The sequence below is a fragment of the Diadema setosum genome, chromosome 7 (assembly GCF_964275005.1).
Source record: "Diadema setosum chromosome 7, eeDiaSeto1, whole genome shotgun sequence".
NCBI classification, from domain to species: domain Eukaryota; kingdom Metazoa; phylum Echinodermata; class Echinoidea; order Diadematoida; family Diadematidae; genus Diadema; species Diadema setosum.
Genome location: NC_092691.1, coordinates 14,907,222 through 14,929,417, shown reverse-complemented (window position 1 = coordinate 14,929,417; position 22,196 = coordinate 14,907,222). Strand labels below are relative to the sequence as shown.

The 22,196-nt window shown below is 37.9% G+C and overlaps 1 protein-coding gene across 2 annotated transcripts in view; it reads right to left on the bottom strand.

Annotated features, from left to right (window-relative positions):
- The window catches only part of LOC140230548 (leucine-rich repeat-containing protein 61-like), a 140,771-nt gene that overhangs the window by 114,967 nt on the left and 3,608 nt on the right, over positions 1-22,196 (bottom strand). The window lies entirely within an intron of this gene.

The window sequence follows — 22,196 nt, the reverse complement described above, 5'->3', positions numbered from 1 at the left end:
TTAAGTTTGGTCACAGACACGAATACCAATCAAAAGTTACAGTGTATGAGCCATAATCAAAACACGCCATAAAAACTTAACACTGGCCCCTAAAAACGTGTTGACCCAATACTGTGACCTTTGACCTTGTGGTGACCTTCAACTCCTCAAGGGACACCTACCATTCAAGTTTGGTCACAAATGGGCATACCAATCAAAAGTTATGAGCCATAATCAAAACGCACCATAAAAACTTAACATTGGCCTCTTAAAGTTCGTTGACCCCTGCCTTCGACCTTTGACCTTAAGGTGACCTTCCTGTTTGTGGTAACATGTGTACTTTGCATAAACACTCTTCACTCAAAGTTTGATTGACTTTGAAGCACTCAGCACAAAGTAATTTAAGTCTATGTAGCGTTGCGGACAGACGACGGACGGACGGACGACGGACGAACAGACGCCACAGGCAATCCCTTAGTCTCCCCTCACCTCCGGTGGGCTCGACAAAAAAGGAAGATTCCATACAGATACGATAGGTGATATGTGGATAGCGTATCACCTAATAATAGTGGCTCTTATACACTTCCCTGTGGAACACCACATTTTACCTCTCTTATTACTGAGTTATTGTCTTTGATTGTAAACAAATTTGTCTTCTATTACCTAAATAACTAGAGAGCTTGAACTGCTCCAAGGCCTTCCCATGCAGTCCATTATTGTGGAATGAAATATTGTGATCAATTGCGTTGACAGCCTCGGAGAAGTCCAAGAAAATACTAATTAAACGAGATATGAAACTCATCACACTGAGGACGAGTTAGGTGATACGCTTGGGGTCATCAGATGTCGGTCATCTGTGATCGACAAAGAAAAGAATGTGATATAGGCACCTTGAAGTTATATTGAGCGTGCATGCAAAACCGTTTCTCTAATCACTCGGCCACGGGACATCCACGGAAATGGTAAGGCAAAAAAAAAATGTATTATAGATATTACAGGGGGAAAAAGTCAATGCCCACCCAACAAACGTGGCCGTGTGAACATGTATTGCATTGCTAGACGGAAATGCGGCCTTGTAACGACTGATGTCGCTATGCCATTTCTGGCAACTTGGGAAAAATACGTCCCGTAGACATAAAACCTATAAATCGGCTGGTTTTGATACCTTGCCTTTAATCACAATTTTCAGTGTGATGACGTCATCAAAGTACGAAACAATGACATGGTCTTGAAAGACAATTTTTCAAAGTACAACACCTCCGTCGTCATCATTACATACTATGATCGGTTTGACAAAGTCAGCCTGCAAAATTTTGCAGCAGTCGAAGCAATGTGGTCTGCAACACAAAAAAAGAGGGATATTGTGTGTGTGTGTGTGTGTGTGTATAGGTGCGTTTATATACGAACGTGATTTCTACATTGACGAATATGTAATACACCATTGAAAAAAAAAAAAAGTAAAATAGCTAAGTATTTCGTTTCGTGATCTTGTGGGGTTCGAACCCGCACGTGTGCAACCTCACGTCTCTGAGATGTCACCTTTAACCACTCGGCCATACCTCGACGAGAAAATATGAGCAATGTAAACTTATGTATGTGAAAGATGAATCAGGAATCGTTTCGTCCACATTCCATTCTCATTTTCAGTTTTAAACTGCAAAATTGTCAACCTGATGAGGAGATTTCAAAGGATAAAATGCATGATTACTGCAGCTTATTGTCTCAGCTACAACATACTTAAGTTTCAGAGGAAATGAAGTAAAATCAGCTGAGATAAAGGTGCTTAAACGTTGTCAAGTCAATGCATGGTTTTAAAAAAAAAATGGATCACCTCCAATAGACATAACACGTAAACTTGTCCGATTTTGCGTCTTTACCTTTAATCACAATTTTCAGTGTGATGACGTCATCAAAGTACAAAACAATGACATGGTCTTGAAAGACAATTGTTCAAAGTACAACACCTCCGTAGTCGTCATTACATACTACATGTATGATCGGTTTGACAAAGTCAGCCTGCAAAATTTTGCAGCAATCGAAGCAATGTGGTCTCCAACACAAACAAGGCAAGTGCCAAATTGTGTCTCGCCCATTCGCGTACATGGAATTAATATTTTTTAGAACTCCCAGAAGTTAATTGACCTGCTTATGACCTTTGACCTTGTGGTGACCTTCAACACCCCAAGGGACATTTACCATCCAAGTTTGGTCACAAACGGACAAAGGGATCAAAAGTAATGAGCCATAATCAAAACGCACCATAAAAACTTAACATTGGGCCCTAAAAATTTGTTGACCCCTTTCTGTGACCTTTGACCTTGTGATGGCCTTTAACTCCCCAAAAGACATCTACCGTCCAAGTTTGGTCACAAACGGACATAGGGATTAAAAGTTATGAGCCACAATCAAAACGTCCCTAAAAACATAACATTGGGCCCTAAAAGTTTGTTGACCCCTGTCTGACCTTTGACCTTGTGACGACCTTCACCTCCCCAAGGGACATCTTCCATTCAAGTTTGGTCACAAACGGACGAAGGGATCAAAAGTTATGAGCCATAAACGAAATGCGCCCTAAAAACTTAACATTGGGCCCTAAAAGTTTGTTGACCCCTGTCTGTGACCTTTGACCTTATGGTAACCCTCAACTTCCCAAGAGACATCTACCATCACCCAAGTTTGATTGCCATTGTAGCAACATGTGCTGAGTTACATGTGATATGAGAGTCTTGCAAGTAAACTTTAACGTATGACCTCAAATGACCTTTGACCTTATCCTGTGACCTCCAACGGCACCATAACATGAAGGTACCCCCAGTGCATCTATGACCCAAGTTAGGTTGTAATCCAAGCAACAAATGTGAAGTTATTTGTCAAAAGAGAGTCTTGCAGGTAAACTTTAACATAGAAAAGAGAGTCTTGCACATACTCTTTAATATATGACCTCAAATGACCTTTGACATCATCACATGACCTCCGACAACACCATAACATGAAGATACCCCTAGTGCTTCTATCACCCAAGTTTGGCTGCCATTGCTGTAACAGTTGCCAAGTTATGCATCATAAGAGAGTCTTGCAGGTAAACTTTAACATTTGTGACGGACGACGGACGGAGAACGACGGACGGACGACGGACGGATGCCATTTGGATCCCTTAGTCTCGCCTTCACCTCCGGTGGGCGAGACAAAAAGAGGGATATTGTGTGTGTGTGTGAGTGTGTGTGTGTATGGGTGCATTTATATACGAATGTGATTTCTACATGGACGAATATGTAATACACCATTGAAGAAAAACAAAAGTAAAATGGCTAAGTATTTTGTTTCGTGATCTTGTGGGGTTCGAACCCGCACGTGTGCAACCTCACGTCTCTGAGACGTCGCCTCTAACCACTCGGCCATACGTCTCGACGAGAAAATATGAGGAACGTAAACTTATGTATGTGAAAGATGAATCAGGAATCGTTTCGTCCACCTTCCATTCTCATTTTCAGTTTTAAGCTGCAAAATTGTCAACCTGATGAGAAGATTTGAAAAAAAAAAAATAAAATGTATGATTACTGCAGCTTATTGTCTCAGCTACAACATACGTAAGTTTCAGAGGAAATGAAGCCAAATCAAGTGAGGTAAAGGTGCTTGAGCGTTATCGTCAATGCATGGTTAAAAAAAAAAAAAAAAATACCCTCCCATAGACATAACACATAATCTTCGCTGATTTTGATATCTTGCCTTTAATCACAACTTCTAGTACGATGCCATCATCAAATCAGAAAACATCAACATGGACTTGATAGACAATTGTTCAGAGTATAACATATTCATCATACATTGTCAGTTTGGTATTGACAGGACATTCAAACATAGGAACATGAAGCAGCTATTAGTACCTGTGTGAAATTATTATAGGCATGGTTATCAAATTCCCCTAAAATTTCCTTATAATTGCTTTATGTTTACACAGAGTTAAGTTATCCCTTTAAACTCATAACAGTTTGATTGAAATTATTTACATTACACATCAATACCATATTCAGTCCCATAGCTGATCACGTTTGCTAATTAATTAAGATTAATTGTCTAGAATGTGTCATATGGCAAACCTGTATACACACGTATACACACACACAATGCTAAATGTATGTATCAAACCTCTACAACTCTGAACTAACTGTAGGAATTATCGCTGCACTTATCATCCATACTTTTTATCACTATCTGAATCTCCACAAAAACCACTAATTGACAAATAATCATCAATACAGAAGACTGACTTAAAGGAACAATTCAAATACCTTTTTTACAATTCAAATACCTTTTTTACAATGTATAGCTTGTTACATGTATAAATCAACACAAAGTAACCACGACTACATTGTGTTACTGAATTGATATGAACAAATTTCACTCAAATTTCAGAGTTACACTAATTCCAAATAAAGTGCACGTTTCATCTGCACAAAATAAATATCATTTTGTTACAATATATTATGATCAGTTTGAAAAACCCAGCCCGCAAAATTTTGCAGCAGTCGAAGCAATGCGGTCTCCAACACATAACAAAGGGATCCTGTGTGCGTGCATATAGGTGTATTTACATGCGAACGTGATTTCTACATGGGCGAAGGTGTAGTACGCCATTGAAGAAAAAAAGTAAAAAAAAATATAAGTATTTTCTTTCGTGCTCTTGTGGGGTTCGAACGCGCACATGTGCAACCTCACGTCTCTGAGACGTCGCCTTTAACCACTCGGCCATACGTCTCGACGAGAAAATATGAGGAACGTAAGCTTATGTATGTGAAAGATGAATCAGGAATCGTTTCGTCCACATTCCATTCTCATTTTCAGTTTTAAACTGCAAAATTGTCAACCTGATGAGGAAATTTCAAAAAATAAAATGCATGATTACTGCAGCTTATTGTCTCAGCTACCACATACTTAAATTTCAGAGGAAATGAAGCAAAATCAGCTGAGATAAAGGTGCTTAAACGTTGTCAAGTCAATGCAAGGTTTTAAAAAAAATTACCTCCCATAGACATAACACGTAAGCTTGTCCGATTTTGCTTCTTTACCTTTAATCACAATTTGAAGTATGATGACATCATCAAATTTCAAAACCATGACATGGACTTGAAGGGCAAATGTTCAAGTACAACATATCTGAATTTGGAATAACATTGAGCTTAAACAACAGAGATACGAGCAAATGAATGTCAGAAACAGTACCTCAAAAAAATTAATTCCACTTTTTTGATTTCAGATGATGATATTATGACGTCATAATGTTTTATGGAAATATTGATACTTGAAACGTTAATTCCAATTCATATGCTTTTGTAATATGCAATAAAAACATAGGGTCACCGGACGTTTTAAAGAGCTATGGCGAAATAAACAAAGACATGTTTTTCGCTATATTTGCACATAGACGTGCACATGAAAGTTCAACTTTGACACCAGCGCATTCCTTTGTTATATGTCAAAATTGATCGGAAATCAGTGGATATTGTTACTTAATGTATCAGGAATCCAAATCTGTCAAAAAATGTGCATTTTCATGTTGCTTACGCGCACTACGCGCGAAAATGCGCGGATGGACGTGTATGCGCGGAACGCTTAGAATTGTCTGAAACTTCGAGATTTCCCATTGGAAAGTTGTTTTGAGCCTTTTAAAAGTTTGACGCGCGCGTAATGATGTCCTAGGTAATTAGCATTAAAAAGTAAGATGGAGCGTAACCTGAACTTTATGTCCACCGAAAATGATACAGAAATGACCTTTCGTTATGAAGTTATGATCGATCATGTAACATGGTCCAAAAATCACAAAATGGCACCTAGATGACGTCATAGATATGTTACTGTCATGAAAACCTTATTGTGGCTAAATATTGTCATGAGACATGTTGACTGAAAATGTCATGTTATTCCGTAATGTCATTCTTGAGATATTGACGACACAAAATTGTCCAGAAAGAAAGAAGAATTAAAAGAAATAAAGAGAGATTTTGACAATCACAATAGGTGATACGCTGATAGCGTATCACCTAATGAGAATGATTGTCAATTGCGTGAGCCACTCTATCAACAAAATATAAAAGAGCATAAGTAGTACTGGACCCCGTTTTATCAAGATAAAGTTAGCGTTGATTGTGAAATCAATGCTAACTTTATCCAACTTGAAGTCCGCTATAACTTTAAATCAACTGTAAGTTTCCGTTTTACAAAGAGACTTAAGTCGATTATAGTTATAGCTCATCACCATGACTTAATTATTGATTTAGTCAAAACAAAAAACACAGGACGAGGCTGGTTTCTGGTACTGTCTGCTTAAAAACAGTACAATACATAAAGCAAAACAAACAACAAAAACATGATTGTTTGCCATGGCCACGGAAGTGTAGTCTGCTAGTGCGACGCAGAATTATTAGCGCTACAGCTGCTGAATTAGAAGTATGTTTGCAACAGAACCGCGAAATACGCCATTTTGCGTTGTATTGAAGAAAGTAGGTCGATAGATCTAGCACATCTCGAGGTCAACGAAAATCTGCGTACGTGCGTACCGTAAAGATTCCGCACACTACGTAAAATCTAGGATCTCAGTAAATCTAACGTTATAACAGTATTCATTGACATGGCGTTTAAACGTACAGTATACTAGGTCGTGTATAGTATGCATTATTTCAAGTCTTGTGTGTTTACGTGTAGGATTATGGAAACTTGTGTGGTGAATACAGTAGCTTGTTTTTACCTCTACAGCACAGATCTGCTTTGTAAAGAATAGATCACCAGTCTGCATGTCGAAATTCTAGACCTAGTAGATGCTCTAGTCTGCAGTACCGTGTTACGGTAAGTACAAACAACTCACTGTAATTGTAACGTTACTAAGCCTAGATCTAGGCCTAAACGACAACGTTAGGCCTATTCACTGGTTAGATCTTACTGTCGTACTCGGTGCTATAGAATTAAACTCTTTATTTTCTGTATAGAAGGTCTAGGCCTACTAAACTCTTGATTAGTATCTATTGACGAACCAGCTCTACGTAGGCCTACGCATGCAGAAATCACTGGTTTCCTCGCATATGGGTTCTTTGGCAAGATATGCACTGCACACAGACGCGGTTCCATTTACTTGGTTACTGGTACTTGCCCTTGCTGGCAATGGCTTGATTGGCGGGCGGGTGGGCGGGCCGAGGTGCCGGGCGCGCAGGGTGGGATTGAGACTGCTTTCTAGGGTGTTTGCGTGCAGCAGTCGCGTAAGCAATGCGTGTCAATCGTGAATTTCAAGCTAGGAAAGGACCATAATTACATGAAAGAAACGCAACTAAATGTTACAGAAAGTGAGCAGTTAACAGACAAACATTTGTGACAACACCCCAGCTAGACTAGGAAAGTGTGACAGTCATCTTTCTTCTGTAAATTGCCTTACAATTGAGTCTACCTAGACTGTCTCTACTCAGAGTTAATATTTTATCAACTATAAAGTTATCATGAATTTGGAGCAGCTGAGAAAACGTATATGTTGATTTGGGAGGAAGTTAAAGTGGATTCCAAATCTGGGTCTCTTGATAAAACGGACTTCAAGTTGATTTGGAAGTTAATCATTGATTAAGTGGACTTAGAGTTGATTTGAGAGGTTAATTATAGATTATCTTGACTTAACGTTAAATTTATCTTTTGATAAAATGGGGCCCTGGGCAAGTCCAAGATAACGCATGCATTACGTATGGGACATTTCAGAGGCTTTCATGGCCTGAAAAATAGTGTAAATGGCCTTTGATTATATTGAACTTCATCATGGTGATTGGTATCTAAGAGGAGAAGAATAATCATGCAAAAATGGAAAAAAATGACCCTGACAATCATGTTTTGGAAAAGAAAATATGTGCCATTACATACATATGGGACCCGAAAAATTTGTCTTTCGAACATTTTTTCAACTTGTGGACTCTTTAAAAGTATTTCACTTTTACAACTTGTAACTCAGTGTGATAAAAGTCACAACACACAAGATCAGGTAAGTTCTAAAAAGCTGTAATTACAGGTTCTAATTAAAGGACAAGTTCACCTTCATATACATCTATGGAATGAGTGAAGGCAGCAATATTACCAGAACACATCAGTGAAAGTTTGGAGAAAATCGGTCAATCCATTCACAAGTTATCAATTTTTAAAGTGTCTGCAAAGTCACTGCTGGATGAGAAGACTACCAAAGTGCATGATGTTACATGCATACAAGGATATAAGGAAAATATAAGGAGAATTTTACAAATTTTTATTCTTTGAAAAAAGTGCACATTTCCTCAATTTGTCGCTGACGTATGTTAAAGGTAATATTATCCCCCTGCCTTCTGAAAGAGGCAACTCAAGCATTCTTTTATTATGCAAGAAAAGTGAAAATATGTTGAATTTTCTTTGCTTTCTTTATCGTTGTACACATATGACATCACAGGCTGTAGTAGTCTTCTCATCCAGCAGTGAATAAGCAGAAACTTCAAAAATTCATTACTTTTTAACAGAGCGTCCAATTTTCCTCAAACTCATACTGATGTGTTCTACTAATTTTTCACTCATTTTTCACTCATTCACTCAATCCACATGTCTATGAAGGTGGACTTGTCCTTAAAAGACAGACATGACATGTTATGTATGGGACAGTTATGCATGGGACACTTTGTCCTGTATTTGTTTAGTTCATGGAGAACCATGTTTATGGGTATTTTGCGTAATTATTGAAGTGAAATTAGTTACAATTATAAACACTATTCCCCAATTATTTACCATCATAGTCATATTTATTCATATTTTATATTCTTATCTAACCTGAGTATGAATGCCCTGGATTCTTATCAGGATAGTTACTACTAAAACACTGAATAACAAGGAAAAGTAGAAATTACGCGGTGCATAATATATGTCCCCGCCGGAAGTAGCACTTTGTAGCAAATGTGAAATACAGGTCAAAAATCAAGGTCCCAGGTCAAAGAAGTCAAAGGTCAAAATTCTATGTAGAAGTTTTGAAGCCTTCACCTAGTGCCATCACATAAAGCAAACAGAATTGAAATCGGGTTAGAAATGGCGAAGGAGTAGCATTTTGTAGCAAAATGTACAATACAGGTCAAAAATCAAGGTCAAAGGTCAAAGAAGTCACAGGTCAAAATTCTGTGTAGAAGTTTTGAAGCCCTCACCTAGTGCCATCACATAAAGCAAACGGAATCGAAATTGGGTTAGAAATGGCGAAGGAGTAGCATTTTGTAGCCAATGTACAATATAGAACAAAAATCAAGGTCAAAGGTCAAAGAAGTCAAAGGTCAAAATTCTGTGTAAAAGTTTTGAAGCCCTCACCTAGTGCCATCACATAAAGCAAACGGAATCAAAATCGGGTTAGAAATGGCGAAGGAGTAGCATTTGGAAGCAAAATGTACAATATAGGTCAAAGGTCAAGGTCAAAGGTCACAACTGAAATTCTGTGTAGAAGTTTCAAAGCTCCCATGTAGTGCTATCATATAAAGCAAACAGAATCAAAATTGGCTCATAAATGACAGAGAAGTAGCAAATTGAACATTTTGATCACTCACGGACGCACACACGGACGGACGGACGGACACACACACGTACGGAGCCCGTTTCATAGTCCCCTGCTCGAACTCGTTCGGCGGGGACAATTAAGTGTCTACTTCCATTGATGAAGGGCAGTTTGCCATTCAGTTAAAAAAAAAAAGCTACTTCTTGACACCAGAAATATTATAATCTCAAAATTAAAATATGCAGTACCTGCTGCATGGAACCCCAGTAATCGAGTAGACATCATGTCTTTCTAGCAGTTAGGAGGTCATTGATTTGAGTCACACCTCAAAATGCCCATGATGATTTTTATCATGGCTACTGATAAAACACTGAATAAGGACAATTTGTTCATCACTTGCAATTCAAAAAAAAAGAACAATTTGATGCAAGAAAAACTAATCTGAAGTAAAATCTTCATTATCATCACATATGAGTGTTGTAGCTAGCTAGAGCTCTGCAATGTTTTGCAGAATTTTGCAGAATTTTCTTGTATTTTCTTTATATCATTGTACATGAATAATGTGAGAATAATCTCACGTATCTTCTTTATATCATTGTACAGGAATAATGTCATGACCTGTTGGGTTTTTTTTTTTTTCGTATATATCCAGCAATTTTGGCATTGAAACTTCAAAAATTTATAACTTTGAATGTCTTATCCAATTTTCCTCAATATCTGCTGATACAGTTTTCTATTATTATTGCTGCAATCTTTCAGCATATTTGGTTTAATTACAATTTGAATCAGAGGTCTCTACTTAAAGGGATTGTATATAGTGTAGTTCTGGTTGAGATGGGGATTCCGGTTTTAACTTTTTGCAATTTTAGAAACTTCTTATATGAAATAAAGAACATACAATTCTAAGAGGAACTAGACTTGGAATTTGTCAACACTGACAAATTAGGTGATCCGATATATTCGGAAATAAATGTTATGACCTTTGACCCTAATTTACCTAGAAAATACAGTGTCTGATGAAAAAGTTGTTATTTTATGAAAAGATGTACTTGACATGGACTAAACATGTGCAAAATGTGGGGGTGAAAGGGCGTGTTTTTCTTGAGCTATTGCAAAGAAAGTCACCGAAAGAAAGACATATCTCCCGACATTGAAGCTAAGCGTCAATTTCCACCAGGTCTTTGGACATAATCTTGACTTCCAATAAGAATATGGATTACATGAACGATATCCCAAAGTTTCATCTACAACATACTTAAATCTGGGAGAAATTCACGGAAGGAAAAATTAGCTAGTGCTCGATAAAACAGTCATGTCATTTTTCATTTCCAGTAAAAATGTACAGTGCTCCCATAGAGATAATACCTCATTTGCACAGCCAAAATGGCGTCCGACCAAAGCGTCGTTATTTTACAAAATGATCCATCTACAGTATCGAGGTCCATGTGTGTGCAAAATATGATGTTGATACCACATACACTAATGACAGGGCTGCACACTGGCGCCGGTCCGACGGTCAAAGACCGGTAAAAGTCACTGTCGGACCGGTAACTTTTCAGGAAATCCACAAGTTACCGGTCCGACATGACCAGTAAAAAAAAAAAAAAAAAAAAAAAAAAGCATTGGTGGGGTCAGTAGAAAGAAAAAGAGCAGCCCCGATCAGGGAGAAACAGAATGCAAGATATCGCACTGTTCAACAAGTTTTACGCAAGTTTTCGTTTATGTCTACCGGTGCACTTTGTACAGTAAACATACATTGTACATTAGTTTTGAGCACTAGCAGTCGACCAGTTATTCGCCCTCGCTTGCGCATTTGGCGCTGCTCACGCACTGCCATGCAATGCAATTACATGCAGAGCATGCATGTACAGTGTAACTGCTTTTCGTTTGCTTGCGATCGGCGGTCATGCCAGACAAGAAGCATTGATAGAAGCGCACGCATTTCTGGTTCATTTTACTCATGATTTTTTAACGCAAGATCGATCCGATCCCGGCTTCGCAGCAGCGTGGCAGTTTTGTTAGAACTAATTTACTTGTGTCGATTTTTAGAAAAAGTAAAAACACATTCGATATTCAGCGATACAGTAAATGGATCTGATTGCGTTCATTTTCATTTTACACAGTCATTTCACAAATGAATATTTTCATTCGCTCAGAATGGTCTCATGAAGATAGGCGCAAAAAGGATCACGAAATCGGCTCTTCCGTGTACTTTTTAAGAACGCATGCACAAAAATAAATGTGAAGAGATAATACTAGGGAGGAAAAAAAAAAATCATGAAATCATGTCAGTCCCGCTTACATATATGAGGTAGAAATCGTCCCAAAAAGGATCATGAATTCGACCGGCCGCGTTGTATCTTTCAAAAGCTTATGTACGAAATGCGAAGAGATTATAGAGGAGAGAGAAAAAAAATAAAGGACACATTTTGGTGAGTGCATCATAAAAGATTACAGCCGAATAACAATTCATGAAATCAACGCAATCCCGTTGAAATTTGAGGAAATAATAGGCGCAAAAAGGATCTTGAATTCAGTCCTGCATGCCGTGTTGGTTATCAAAAACGCATGCACAAATGCGACGAGATTATCGGGAGAAAAAGTAAAAAACACATTTTACCCTTCTGGTGCGTGCATCATAAAAGATTACATCTGAAGTAATTCATGAAATCGCCACAATCCCGCTGATATTTGAGGTAGAAATAGGCGCAAAAAGGATCGTGAATTCGGCCGTGTCGTATACCTTTTAAGAACGCATGTACGAAATGGGAAAAGATTAGCGGGAGAAAAATAAAGGACACATTTTCACCCCTTTTGGCGCTTGCATCATATAGATTACAGCCGAATAGTAATTCATGAAAATTTCGCAATCCCGTTGGAATTTGAGTAAACAATAATAGGCGCAAAAAGAATATCGAATTCGGCCCTGCATGCAATGTATAATTTTGAAAACGCATGCACAAATGCGAAGAAATTATCGGGAGAAAAATAAAGAACGCATTTTCAACCCTTCTGGTGAATGTATCACAAAAGATTACAGCCGAAATAATTAATGACATATCGCAATCCCGCTGATATTTGATGTAGAAATAGGCGCTAAAAGGATCGTGAATTCGGCCGTGACGTATAGGCATGTACGCAATGCGAAGTGATTATTGGGTGAAAAATACAGGACACATTTTCAAACCCTTTTGGTCCGTGCATCATAAAGATTAGAGCCGAATAATAATTCATAAAATCATCGCAATCCCGTTGAAGTTTGAGGAAACGATAGGCGCAAAAGAATCATGATTTTTGGCCGTGTCGTGTATATCTTTTAAGAACGCATTTACGAAATGCGAAGAGTTTATCGGGGAAAAATAAAGGACACATTTTCAACCCCTTTTGGCGCATGTATCATAAAAGATTGCATCCGAAGTCATACATGAAATCATCGCAATCCCGCTGATATTTGAGGTAGAAATAAACGCAAAAAGGATCGTGAATTCGGCCGTGTCGTATACCTTTCAAGAACGCATGTACGGAATGCGAAGAGATTATGGGGAGAAAAATAAAGAACGCATTTTCAACCATTCTAGCTGGACCGTGCATCACAAAAGATTACATCTGAAGTAATTCATGAAATTGCCACAATTCGGCTGATATTTAATGTAGAAATAGGCGATAAAAGGATCGTGAATTCAGCCGTGTCGTATTACGCAGGTACGAAATGCGAAGAGATTATTGGGAGAAAAATACAGGACACATTTTCAACCCCTTTTGGCCCGTGCATCATAAAGATTACAGCCGAATAATAATTCATGAAATCATCGCAATCCCGTTGAAGTTTGAGGAAACAATAGGCGCAAAAAGAATCATGATTTTTGGCCGTGACGTATATATTTTAAGCACGCATTTACGAAATGCGAAGAGTATATCGGGGGAAAATAAAGGACACATTTTCAACCCCTTTTGGCGCGTGTATCATAAAAGATTGCATCCGAAGTCATACATGAAATCATCGCAATCCCGCTGATATTTGAGGTATAGAAATAAACGCAAAAAGGATCGTGAATTCGGCCGCGTCGTACACCTTTCAAGAACGCATGTACGGAATGCGAAGAGATTATGGGGAGAAAAATAAAGAACGCATTTTCAACCATTCTAGCTGGACCGTGCATCACAAAAGATTACATCTGAAGTAATTCATGAAATTGCCACAATTCGGCTGATATTTAATGTAGAAATAGGCGATAAAAGGATCGTGAATTCAGCCGTGTCGTATTACGCAGGTACGAAATGCGAAGAGATTATTGGGAGAAAAATACAGGACACATTTTCAACCCCTTTTGGCCCGTGCATCATAAAGATTACAGCCGAATAATAATTCATGAAATCATCGCAATCCCGTTGAAGTTTGAGGAAACAATAGGCGCAAAAAGAATCATGATTTTTGGCCGTGACGTATATATTTTAAGCACGCATTTACGAAATGCGAAGAGTATATCGGGGGAAAATAAAGGACACATTTTCAACCCCTTTTGGCGCGTGTATCATAAAAGATTGCATCCGAAGTCATACATGAAATCATCGCAATCCCGCTGATATTTGAGGTATAGAAATAAACGCAAAAAGGATCGTGAATTCGGCCGTGTCGTACACCTTTCAAGAACGCATGTACGGAATGCGAAGAGATTATGGGGAGAAAAATAAAGAACGCATTTTCAACCATTCTAGCTGGTCCGTGCATCACAAATGATTACATCTGAAGTAATTCATGAAATTGCCACAATTCGGCTGATATATAGAAATAGGCGATAAAAGGATCGTGAATTAAGCCGTGTCGTATACGCATGTACGAAATGCGAAGAGATTATTGGGAGAAAAATACAGGACACATTTTCAACCCCTTTTGGCCCGTGCATCATAAAGATTACAGCCGAATAATAATTCATGAAATCATCGCAATCCCGTTGAAGTTTGAGGAAACAATAGGCGCAAAAAGAATCATGATTTTTGGCCGTGACGTATATATTTTAAGCACGCATTTACGAAATGCGAAGAGTTTATCCGGGAAAAATAAAGGACACATTTTCAACCCATTTTGGCGCGTTATCATAAAAGATTACAGCCGAAGTTATTCATAAAATCATTGCAATCCCGCTGATATTTTAGGTAGAAATAGGCGCAAAAAGGATCGTGAATTCGGCCATGTCGTATACCTTTCAAGAACGCATGTACGGAATGCGAAGAGATTATGGGGAGAAAAATAAAGAACGCATTTTCAACCATTCTCGTCGGTGCGTGCATTACAAAAAGTTACATCCAAAGTAATTCATGAAATCGCCACAATTCCGCTGATATTTGAGGTAGAAATAGGCGCAAAAAGTATCATGAAATCGGCCATGTGGTGCATCTTTTTAAGAACGCACTTACGAAATTCGAAGAGTTTATCGGGAAAATAAAGGACACATTTTCAGCCTCTTTTGGCGCTTACATCATAAAAGATTACAGCCGAAGTAATTTATGAAATCGTCACAATCCCGCTGATATTTGAGGTAGAAATAGGCGCAAAAAGTATCATGGATTCGGCCATGTGGTGCATCTTTTTTTTAAGAACGCACTTACGAAATTCGAAGAGTTTATCGGGAAAAATAAAGGACACATTTTCAACCTCTTTTGGCGCTTGCATCTGAAAATATTACAGCCGAAGTAATTTGTGAAATCGTCACAATCCCGCTAATATTTGAGGTGGAAATGGGCGCAAAAAGGATTGCGAATTCGGCCCTGCATGTCGTGTACCTTTCAAGAACGCATGCACAAATGCGAATAGATTATCGGGAGAAAAATAAAGAACCCCTTGTAGCGCGTGCATCAGAAAATATCACAGCTAAAATAATTCATTAAATCGTCGCAATCCAACTGACCACCAAGAGCAGGTTACGCAGCAAGTTCGTGCGCCGATGTTTAGAAAAAGTCACAAACGCATTTGATACAATCTGTTTGTTTGTTCATTATCATTTTACACTGTAATTCACAAGCAAACATTCTATTTTTTCCTATCTTTTTTTTTTTATTTCTTGTGCAATAAATAATGCAAGTTTAAAAAAAAAAATGATATTAATCTGTAAAATGTACATGGGTAAGGGGGTACGTCCATAAAAAACAAGAAAATAAGTTTGCAAGTCATTTAATGTTTTTTTAGGTTGTCGTTGTTGACCGGTAAATTTTCTGTTCGGACCGGTAAAAAATGGTAAAACGGGGCATTTACCGGTCCGACAGAGACAGGTTGGACCGGCAGAAAAAATGGGTTAGTGTGCAGCCCTGTAATAATGAGATTACAGAATGAAGTATATTTAACCTTTGACCCCACTTTACACATTCAAGATGGCATCTGAGCAAAAAGTTGTTATTTTGTGAAATGATTTTTGCAACATGTTCCTTACGTGTGCAAAATGTGGGAAAGATAGGACGTGTATTTACCAAGATAAAGGATTAAACGCTTTTGACCTTTGACCCTAATTTACATACCCAAGATGGTGTCAGAGGAAGTAGTTGTCATTTTGTGAAATGATGTTCGTGACATGAACTAAAAGTGTGCAAAATATTGGGTTGATAGCCATTGTTGTTGTTGATCTATTGCACAGAAAGTAGAAGAAAGAAAGAAAAATAAAGAAAAAGTTAGTGTATAGAAATTTGAAGAAGCATAAAAAAATCAGAAAAAGATAAAGTTAGGAAGGGAGATTAAGACTAACTAAAGAAAAAGAAGAAAAAAAGTGTTTAAAAAAAATTGTAAAAAATATTGGCAGGGGTGAGCCTCAAACCAGGGACCTTAGGATTACGAGTCGGATGCGCTATGCACTGACCTATTTCATGCTCCATAGGCCCTGTGTATTAAGCAAAATGACGCTGCATCGAAGCCACGTGCCATTTTCAACCAAGTTTTTTGACGTGATGCCGACGACGTATGAAAAAACAAATGGCGCACTTCTGATAGCCCAAAGTCTCAGCTACAACATATTAAAATCTGGGAGAAATTCACCGAAGCATAAGTGAGCTAGTGCTCGAAAAAGATAGTCATGTCAATTTTCACTTCCAGAAAAACTGCTCTCCCATAGAGATAACACGTAAATTGGTCAAATTTTACAAGGATACTTTCAATCCATTTTTACGAGGTGATGTCATCCAATCAAAATTTTGTGATTTACAATTATGAAAGAACATTAAATAAGCTACAACATATTGAAATCTGGGTGAAAATCGGCAAAGGATAAGTGAGATACGCTCAAGTGAACTTGAATTTTGATGACGTCATTTTGAAAATTTACTTTTTTTACTTTATTAAGAAATTTGATATCTTTTAATCATTTTTCCAGCATTGCCAACTCATAAAATGACATGTACAACTCATCAGCTTTCAGAATATGTAAAGAAAATGGGGGGTCACCGTCCATCCTGACGAGTAAAATCGGATTTTAAATTGGCGGTTTTTTTGCATAGTTGCACTGTATATCGCCATTGACGCACGCGCGGAATTTCAACTTTGACGGGCCAGTGTGACGTCATATTGAGTCGGATTGACTTGAAACTTGGTAGAAATATTCCTTGACATTTCAGACATCCGATCCGTGTGAAAAAACGTGAAATTTCTATTGCATATGAGCTGTGCGTGCGTATATGTGCGCGCGTACGCGTCCGTCCAATTTTTTCAATTTCTAAAAAAATGCTCCAAATCGTCTGAAACGTGTGCAAAAAAAAAATTGAGCTCGATTGGAGTATGTAAATATTTCGATGCACGCATACGCGCGCGTCTTAAGAGTAGATATGAATTTTGAGAATGTGATTAGAATGCGCTTGACTTGAAATATATGTGACGTAAATTTCATTGAAAAATTCCATTCCATTAATGATATATGAATGAGAATGTGTTTTCATATAATGACGTCATAGTGACGTCACGGTCGACTGATCACTATGATACATTAGATCTGTCGTCTTTGGGACATGATACATATATGGTATAAGTTTGAAATTGATAGGAAGAGGACTTTCTGAGTTAACCGCAGCACAACTTTTGTCCAGAAATAAAGAAGAAGAAGAACAAAGAATCAGTACAGATACAGAAGGTGATCCGAGAGGATACTCGGATCACCTAATTCAAAGTTTACTTGAATGACAAAAATCAGTTTTGAAATGGCCAAGATATGGTTGATGGTTGAATGGTTTATTCAAACCGTCCTCAAGGAGTTGAAGGTCCTGTTTACCTTTGGGAGCAGTGATTTAAAAAATGTTCAAGATATCACTTTTGATGCATATGTGTAGGTCAGTTGTATCACAAAACATCTTACCATATAAAATTTTTGCAATACAGCCTAAAATACATGGATATATATATCACTATTTTTCTCATTAAACTATAACTGTAGATGGTTTAGTCTGGAAAGTTTTATTATAACTACATTGTATTGTTCACATTTTGTATAATTAACAATACTTAACATTGATTATACTGGCTCAAATTTATGACATTGGTTGTTTCTATCCCTAAATCACATTTTAAAACTTTTTTGAAGCGCTAATGCTGGGTTTCTGTTCATCTGCAAATGGTAAATTATGCCTTTAAGTTTAACTATTAATAGAAGGAAAAAAAACAGAAAGGGTGTCGATGTATTGGACACCAAACCACACTAGGATTAGGTATGCCCTGCTCTGGACATCTCAGCCATCCCAAAACCAACTCCCACTGAGCAAACCCCGAACCCCTCCCAGGGCTACAGGCCCTCCTACATCCTTCTTCTTCTTCTTCTTCTCCCATGATACTGCCCAACACCCCTAAGTAGCGGCCAACCTAACAGGGGGTGCGCTGGTGTTTATTGCACGGAGAGAGAAGTTTAGAAACTAGAAAGTAATCTAGTTGCTTTGCTCTTGGATGTAATGAAGGATTGCTGCTTTGAAGATAACTGCACCAGCAACCCCAATGCGTACCCAACCGTACTGAGTGGGATACTGGTTATAACTGCCCCGTGCCGGCGTTACTTTGAAGAAGTCTTTGTTTGTGATGCCAGTGACTGTCGGTGGGAGTGTGTTCCAGTCTGTGATAGTTCTTGGGATGAATGAGTATTCATAACATCTCTCAAGAGACTTCCCATTATCTAAAAAAAAAAAAGAAAATCATCGAAAATCCTTAGAGACCTGTATGTTACCCCCATTCATGCCGAATTGCCGAAACCATACCATCCATCCCCAACTTCGAGAGGCATCCCCATTAAATGTGCAAATATACATTTTGCTAGGATTTGAAAGATTAACAAAACATTTACAGAGTTCTGAACACGTAACGTATTGACATAAATAAATAGGGCCCTACCTGTGTTCATGGGTGGGTTCTTCATACTTTAAATGAAGTTTTTAAATGAACTACAGTCAAACCGTCTATAGCAGCCACCCTAGGGAAACGAAAAAAGTGGCCGTTATAGACAGGTTTTCCAACTTTGTGTGCATTGCCTACATGTGCATGTACAACGGAATCATCGTTGTATACATCTACTTTGTGTAAGTTGTACGTATCTGCACACGTCTGCTTAATGCATTGAGAAATGCCGGTATTTATGAAATTGTTGTACAGTAGCATGCGTACAGTCGTGAAGTATTATAAATGAATGAATGATGAATGCAGCAGTGGTGGCCACTGAACGTTGCCAAGGAATAACTGGCACGGCTACAAAGCAGAAAAACACGCTGAATTACTGGCTCGGCTACGTCTCTATCAGGTCTGTGGCCGCTATAGACAGGTTAAAATCTACCGCGGGAAACAAACTTCGTGGCCGCTGGCTGCGTTAGACAGGTGGTCGCTATACACAAGGTCTTTAACAGGGATTTTCTCTCGGAGTCGGAGGGATTTTTCAGTGGCCGCTACAGTGCACTCCCGTTGTAACGAAGTAAAAATTTGGGCTGTAATGTCATCCACTCTATGTAATTCTGTTGTTTATTTGTTCGGTTATAACGAAATTCCGATATAACGAAAGAAAACTGCCGGTCCCGAGGACTTCGTTATAACGGGAGTCCACGGCACTGGCACTGTACAGACAGGTGGCCGCTAAGGCAGGTTTGACTGTATACAGTGTAGGTTTCTACATTGGTTATGTCTTGAATGTCACCATGGGAGGTGAGGTCTCACCTCCCTGATGTCATCACGGGTGCCTAACCGTGATAACCAAAGGTAGACCGCGGCCGCGAACGTCTATATGTGGCCATGAAAGGAGCAACTTTCATCGGGGACATCGCGTGAGTAAACGAATAATCAAAAGGTATATGATTATCTGAGTATGGTAGAGAGTACAGGAGTGCAACAGATTATCTCGTCACCCACAAGGGTGACAGATTCTACGTCGTCTATTATTGATCATATTTATACTAATGTGTACAGTCATACAATTCATTCAGGTGTCATTGAGACAGATGTGTCAGATCATTTTCCAATTTTTGTAATTTTTGAAAATGGAAACAAAAATACGAATGTCTTTGTGCAGAAATTTGCCCGATCCTACAAGTCTAATGCCCAGTCATTTCACGAGGATCTAGGGAAAACTGAATGGGCACATGTATCTAGCTACGACAATGTAAACACAGCTTATAAAGTTTTTCATGATATGTTTGAGAAAATATGTGATAAGCATGCACCTACAATAGAATATAGTGTATCCCAGAAAAAGAACAGCCCAAAGAAACCTTGGATCTCATCAGCAATTCTTAAATCCATCAAGAAGAAGCACAACTTATACAAAAACAACAGGTCTTCAAATTTTAGTGACGAATACGGAAACAAGTATAAAAGGTATCGAAACACTTTGGTAACAGTCATTAAAAATGCAAAGAGATTATATTATTGCAATTCTTTTAATCGTAATAAAAGTAACATGACAAAGACCTGGGGTACTATTAATGAGTTAATTGGTAGAAAGGGTAAGAATAAGCATTTGGATATAGAAAAGTTAACTATTAATCAAGGTGGAATTAATAAAGTTGTATCTTCTGAAAATGAAATAGTCCAAGAACTCAATAACTACTTTGTCACTGTTGGGTCAAATTTGGCAGAACAAATACCAAATGGGCCTCCTAATAGTTGTTTTCAAGATTATTTGGGTGCCAGAAACACAAATTCTTTGGCTTGGAAACCTATAAGATTAGAAGAAATTATGGATATTGTATATGCTCTTGATGCTACAAAGTCTCATGGTTATGATAATTTGTCAATAAGATTGATCAAGGACGCAGCACCATATATTGTTTCCCCATTGACTTATATCTTTAATTTGTCATTGGAAATGGGCCAATTCCAAGATGCACTTAAGATTGCAAAAGTGACGCCTTTGTTCAGGAAAGGTGCGAAGGATGACCCAGGTAATTACAGACCTATTTCGGTTCTGCCAGTAATTGCAAAAATTTTTGAGAAATTAGTCAATGGTCGTCTAATGGACTTTTTAGAGTCCACTAAAATTATGTACAGACATCAGTATGGATTTCGTAAGAAATACAGTACAAAATTATCATTAATCAATTTGGTTAATACATTAATACATTCAAATGATAAAAGTGAAATAACCCTTGGTATATTTATAGATTTCAAAAAGGCGTTTGACACAATCAATCATCGCATTCTTTCAGCGAAATTAGAATATTATGGCATGAGAGGCATTGTGTTGCAGTGGTTCCAAAATTACCTCTCAAACCGATCGCAGGTATTGTGCTACAAGAATGAAGTATCCAGTAGTAGAACGATCACATGTGGAGTACCACAAGGATCAGTGCTAGGACCCACACTGTTTCTATTATACATCAATGACTTACCTAGCTCATGTAACTATTTTCAGTTCAGACTATTCGCTGACGATTCAAATATTTTTCATACATTTCCCAAAGGTACAAAAGAAATTGATATGAATGATGTAAATGGAAAATTGAATGAGGTACAGAAATGGTGTATTGTGAATAAATTAACTATTAACTTGAAGAAAACAAATTATATGATTGTTAAAGGACCAAGACAACCAATTGCAATTAAAGGTGTGTTAACAGTCTCTGAAACGGTTATAGAAAGAGTAAATGTAGCATCTTTTGTAGGAATCAAAATTGATGAGACCTTGATGTGGAAGGATCAGATTAAATGTATCAACAAATGCATTAGGCGCAAAATTGGCTTAATCTTCAAGTTAAGATACTTTGTTCCAAGGCATGTTCTCATGCTTTTATATAAATTCTTTATACAATCACATATACTTTATGGAATTGAAGTATGGGGAAGTACCTACAGAAGCCACTTGAATTGTATATTTTTAGCGCAAAAAATGGCTGTGAGAGCAATTACATTTTCCCCCTTAAAAACAGGTTCTAGGCCATTATTCACCAGTCTAGGAGTGTTAGATGTTTTTGACCTGCATAAGCTTGCAGTGTCAACCTTTGTATATGATCTACACAAGGGACATTTACCACATTCTGTAACGCAATATTATGAGCCAATGAATCATGCATACAGGACTAGAGGCAAAGATCATTCCATGCTTAGACTCCCGAAATGTAAAACGACACATGGTACATTTTCTATATCTTTTGTCGGATCAAAGTTTTGGAATAGTTTGCCCAAAAATGTTCAAGAGGAAAGAACAAGATCTTCATTTAGAAGAAACCTAAAAAATCACCTGTTAAAAGAAGTTTAGTGATGAAA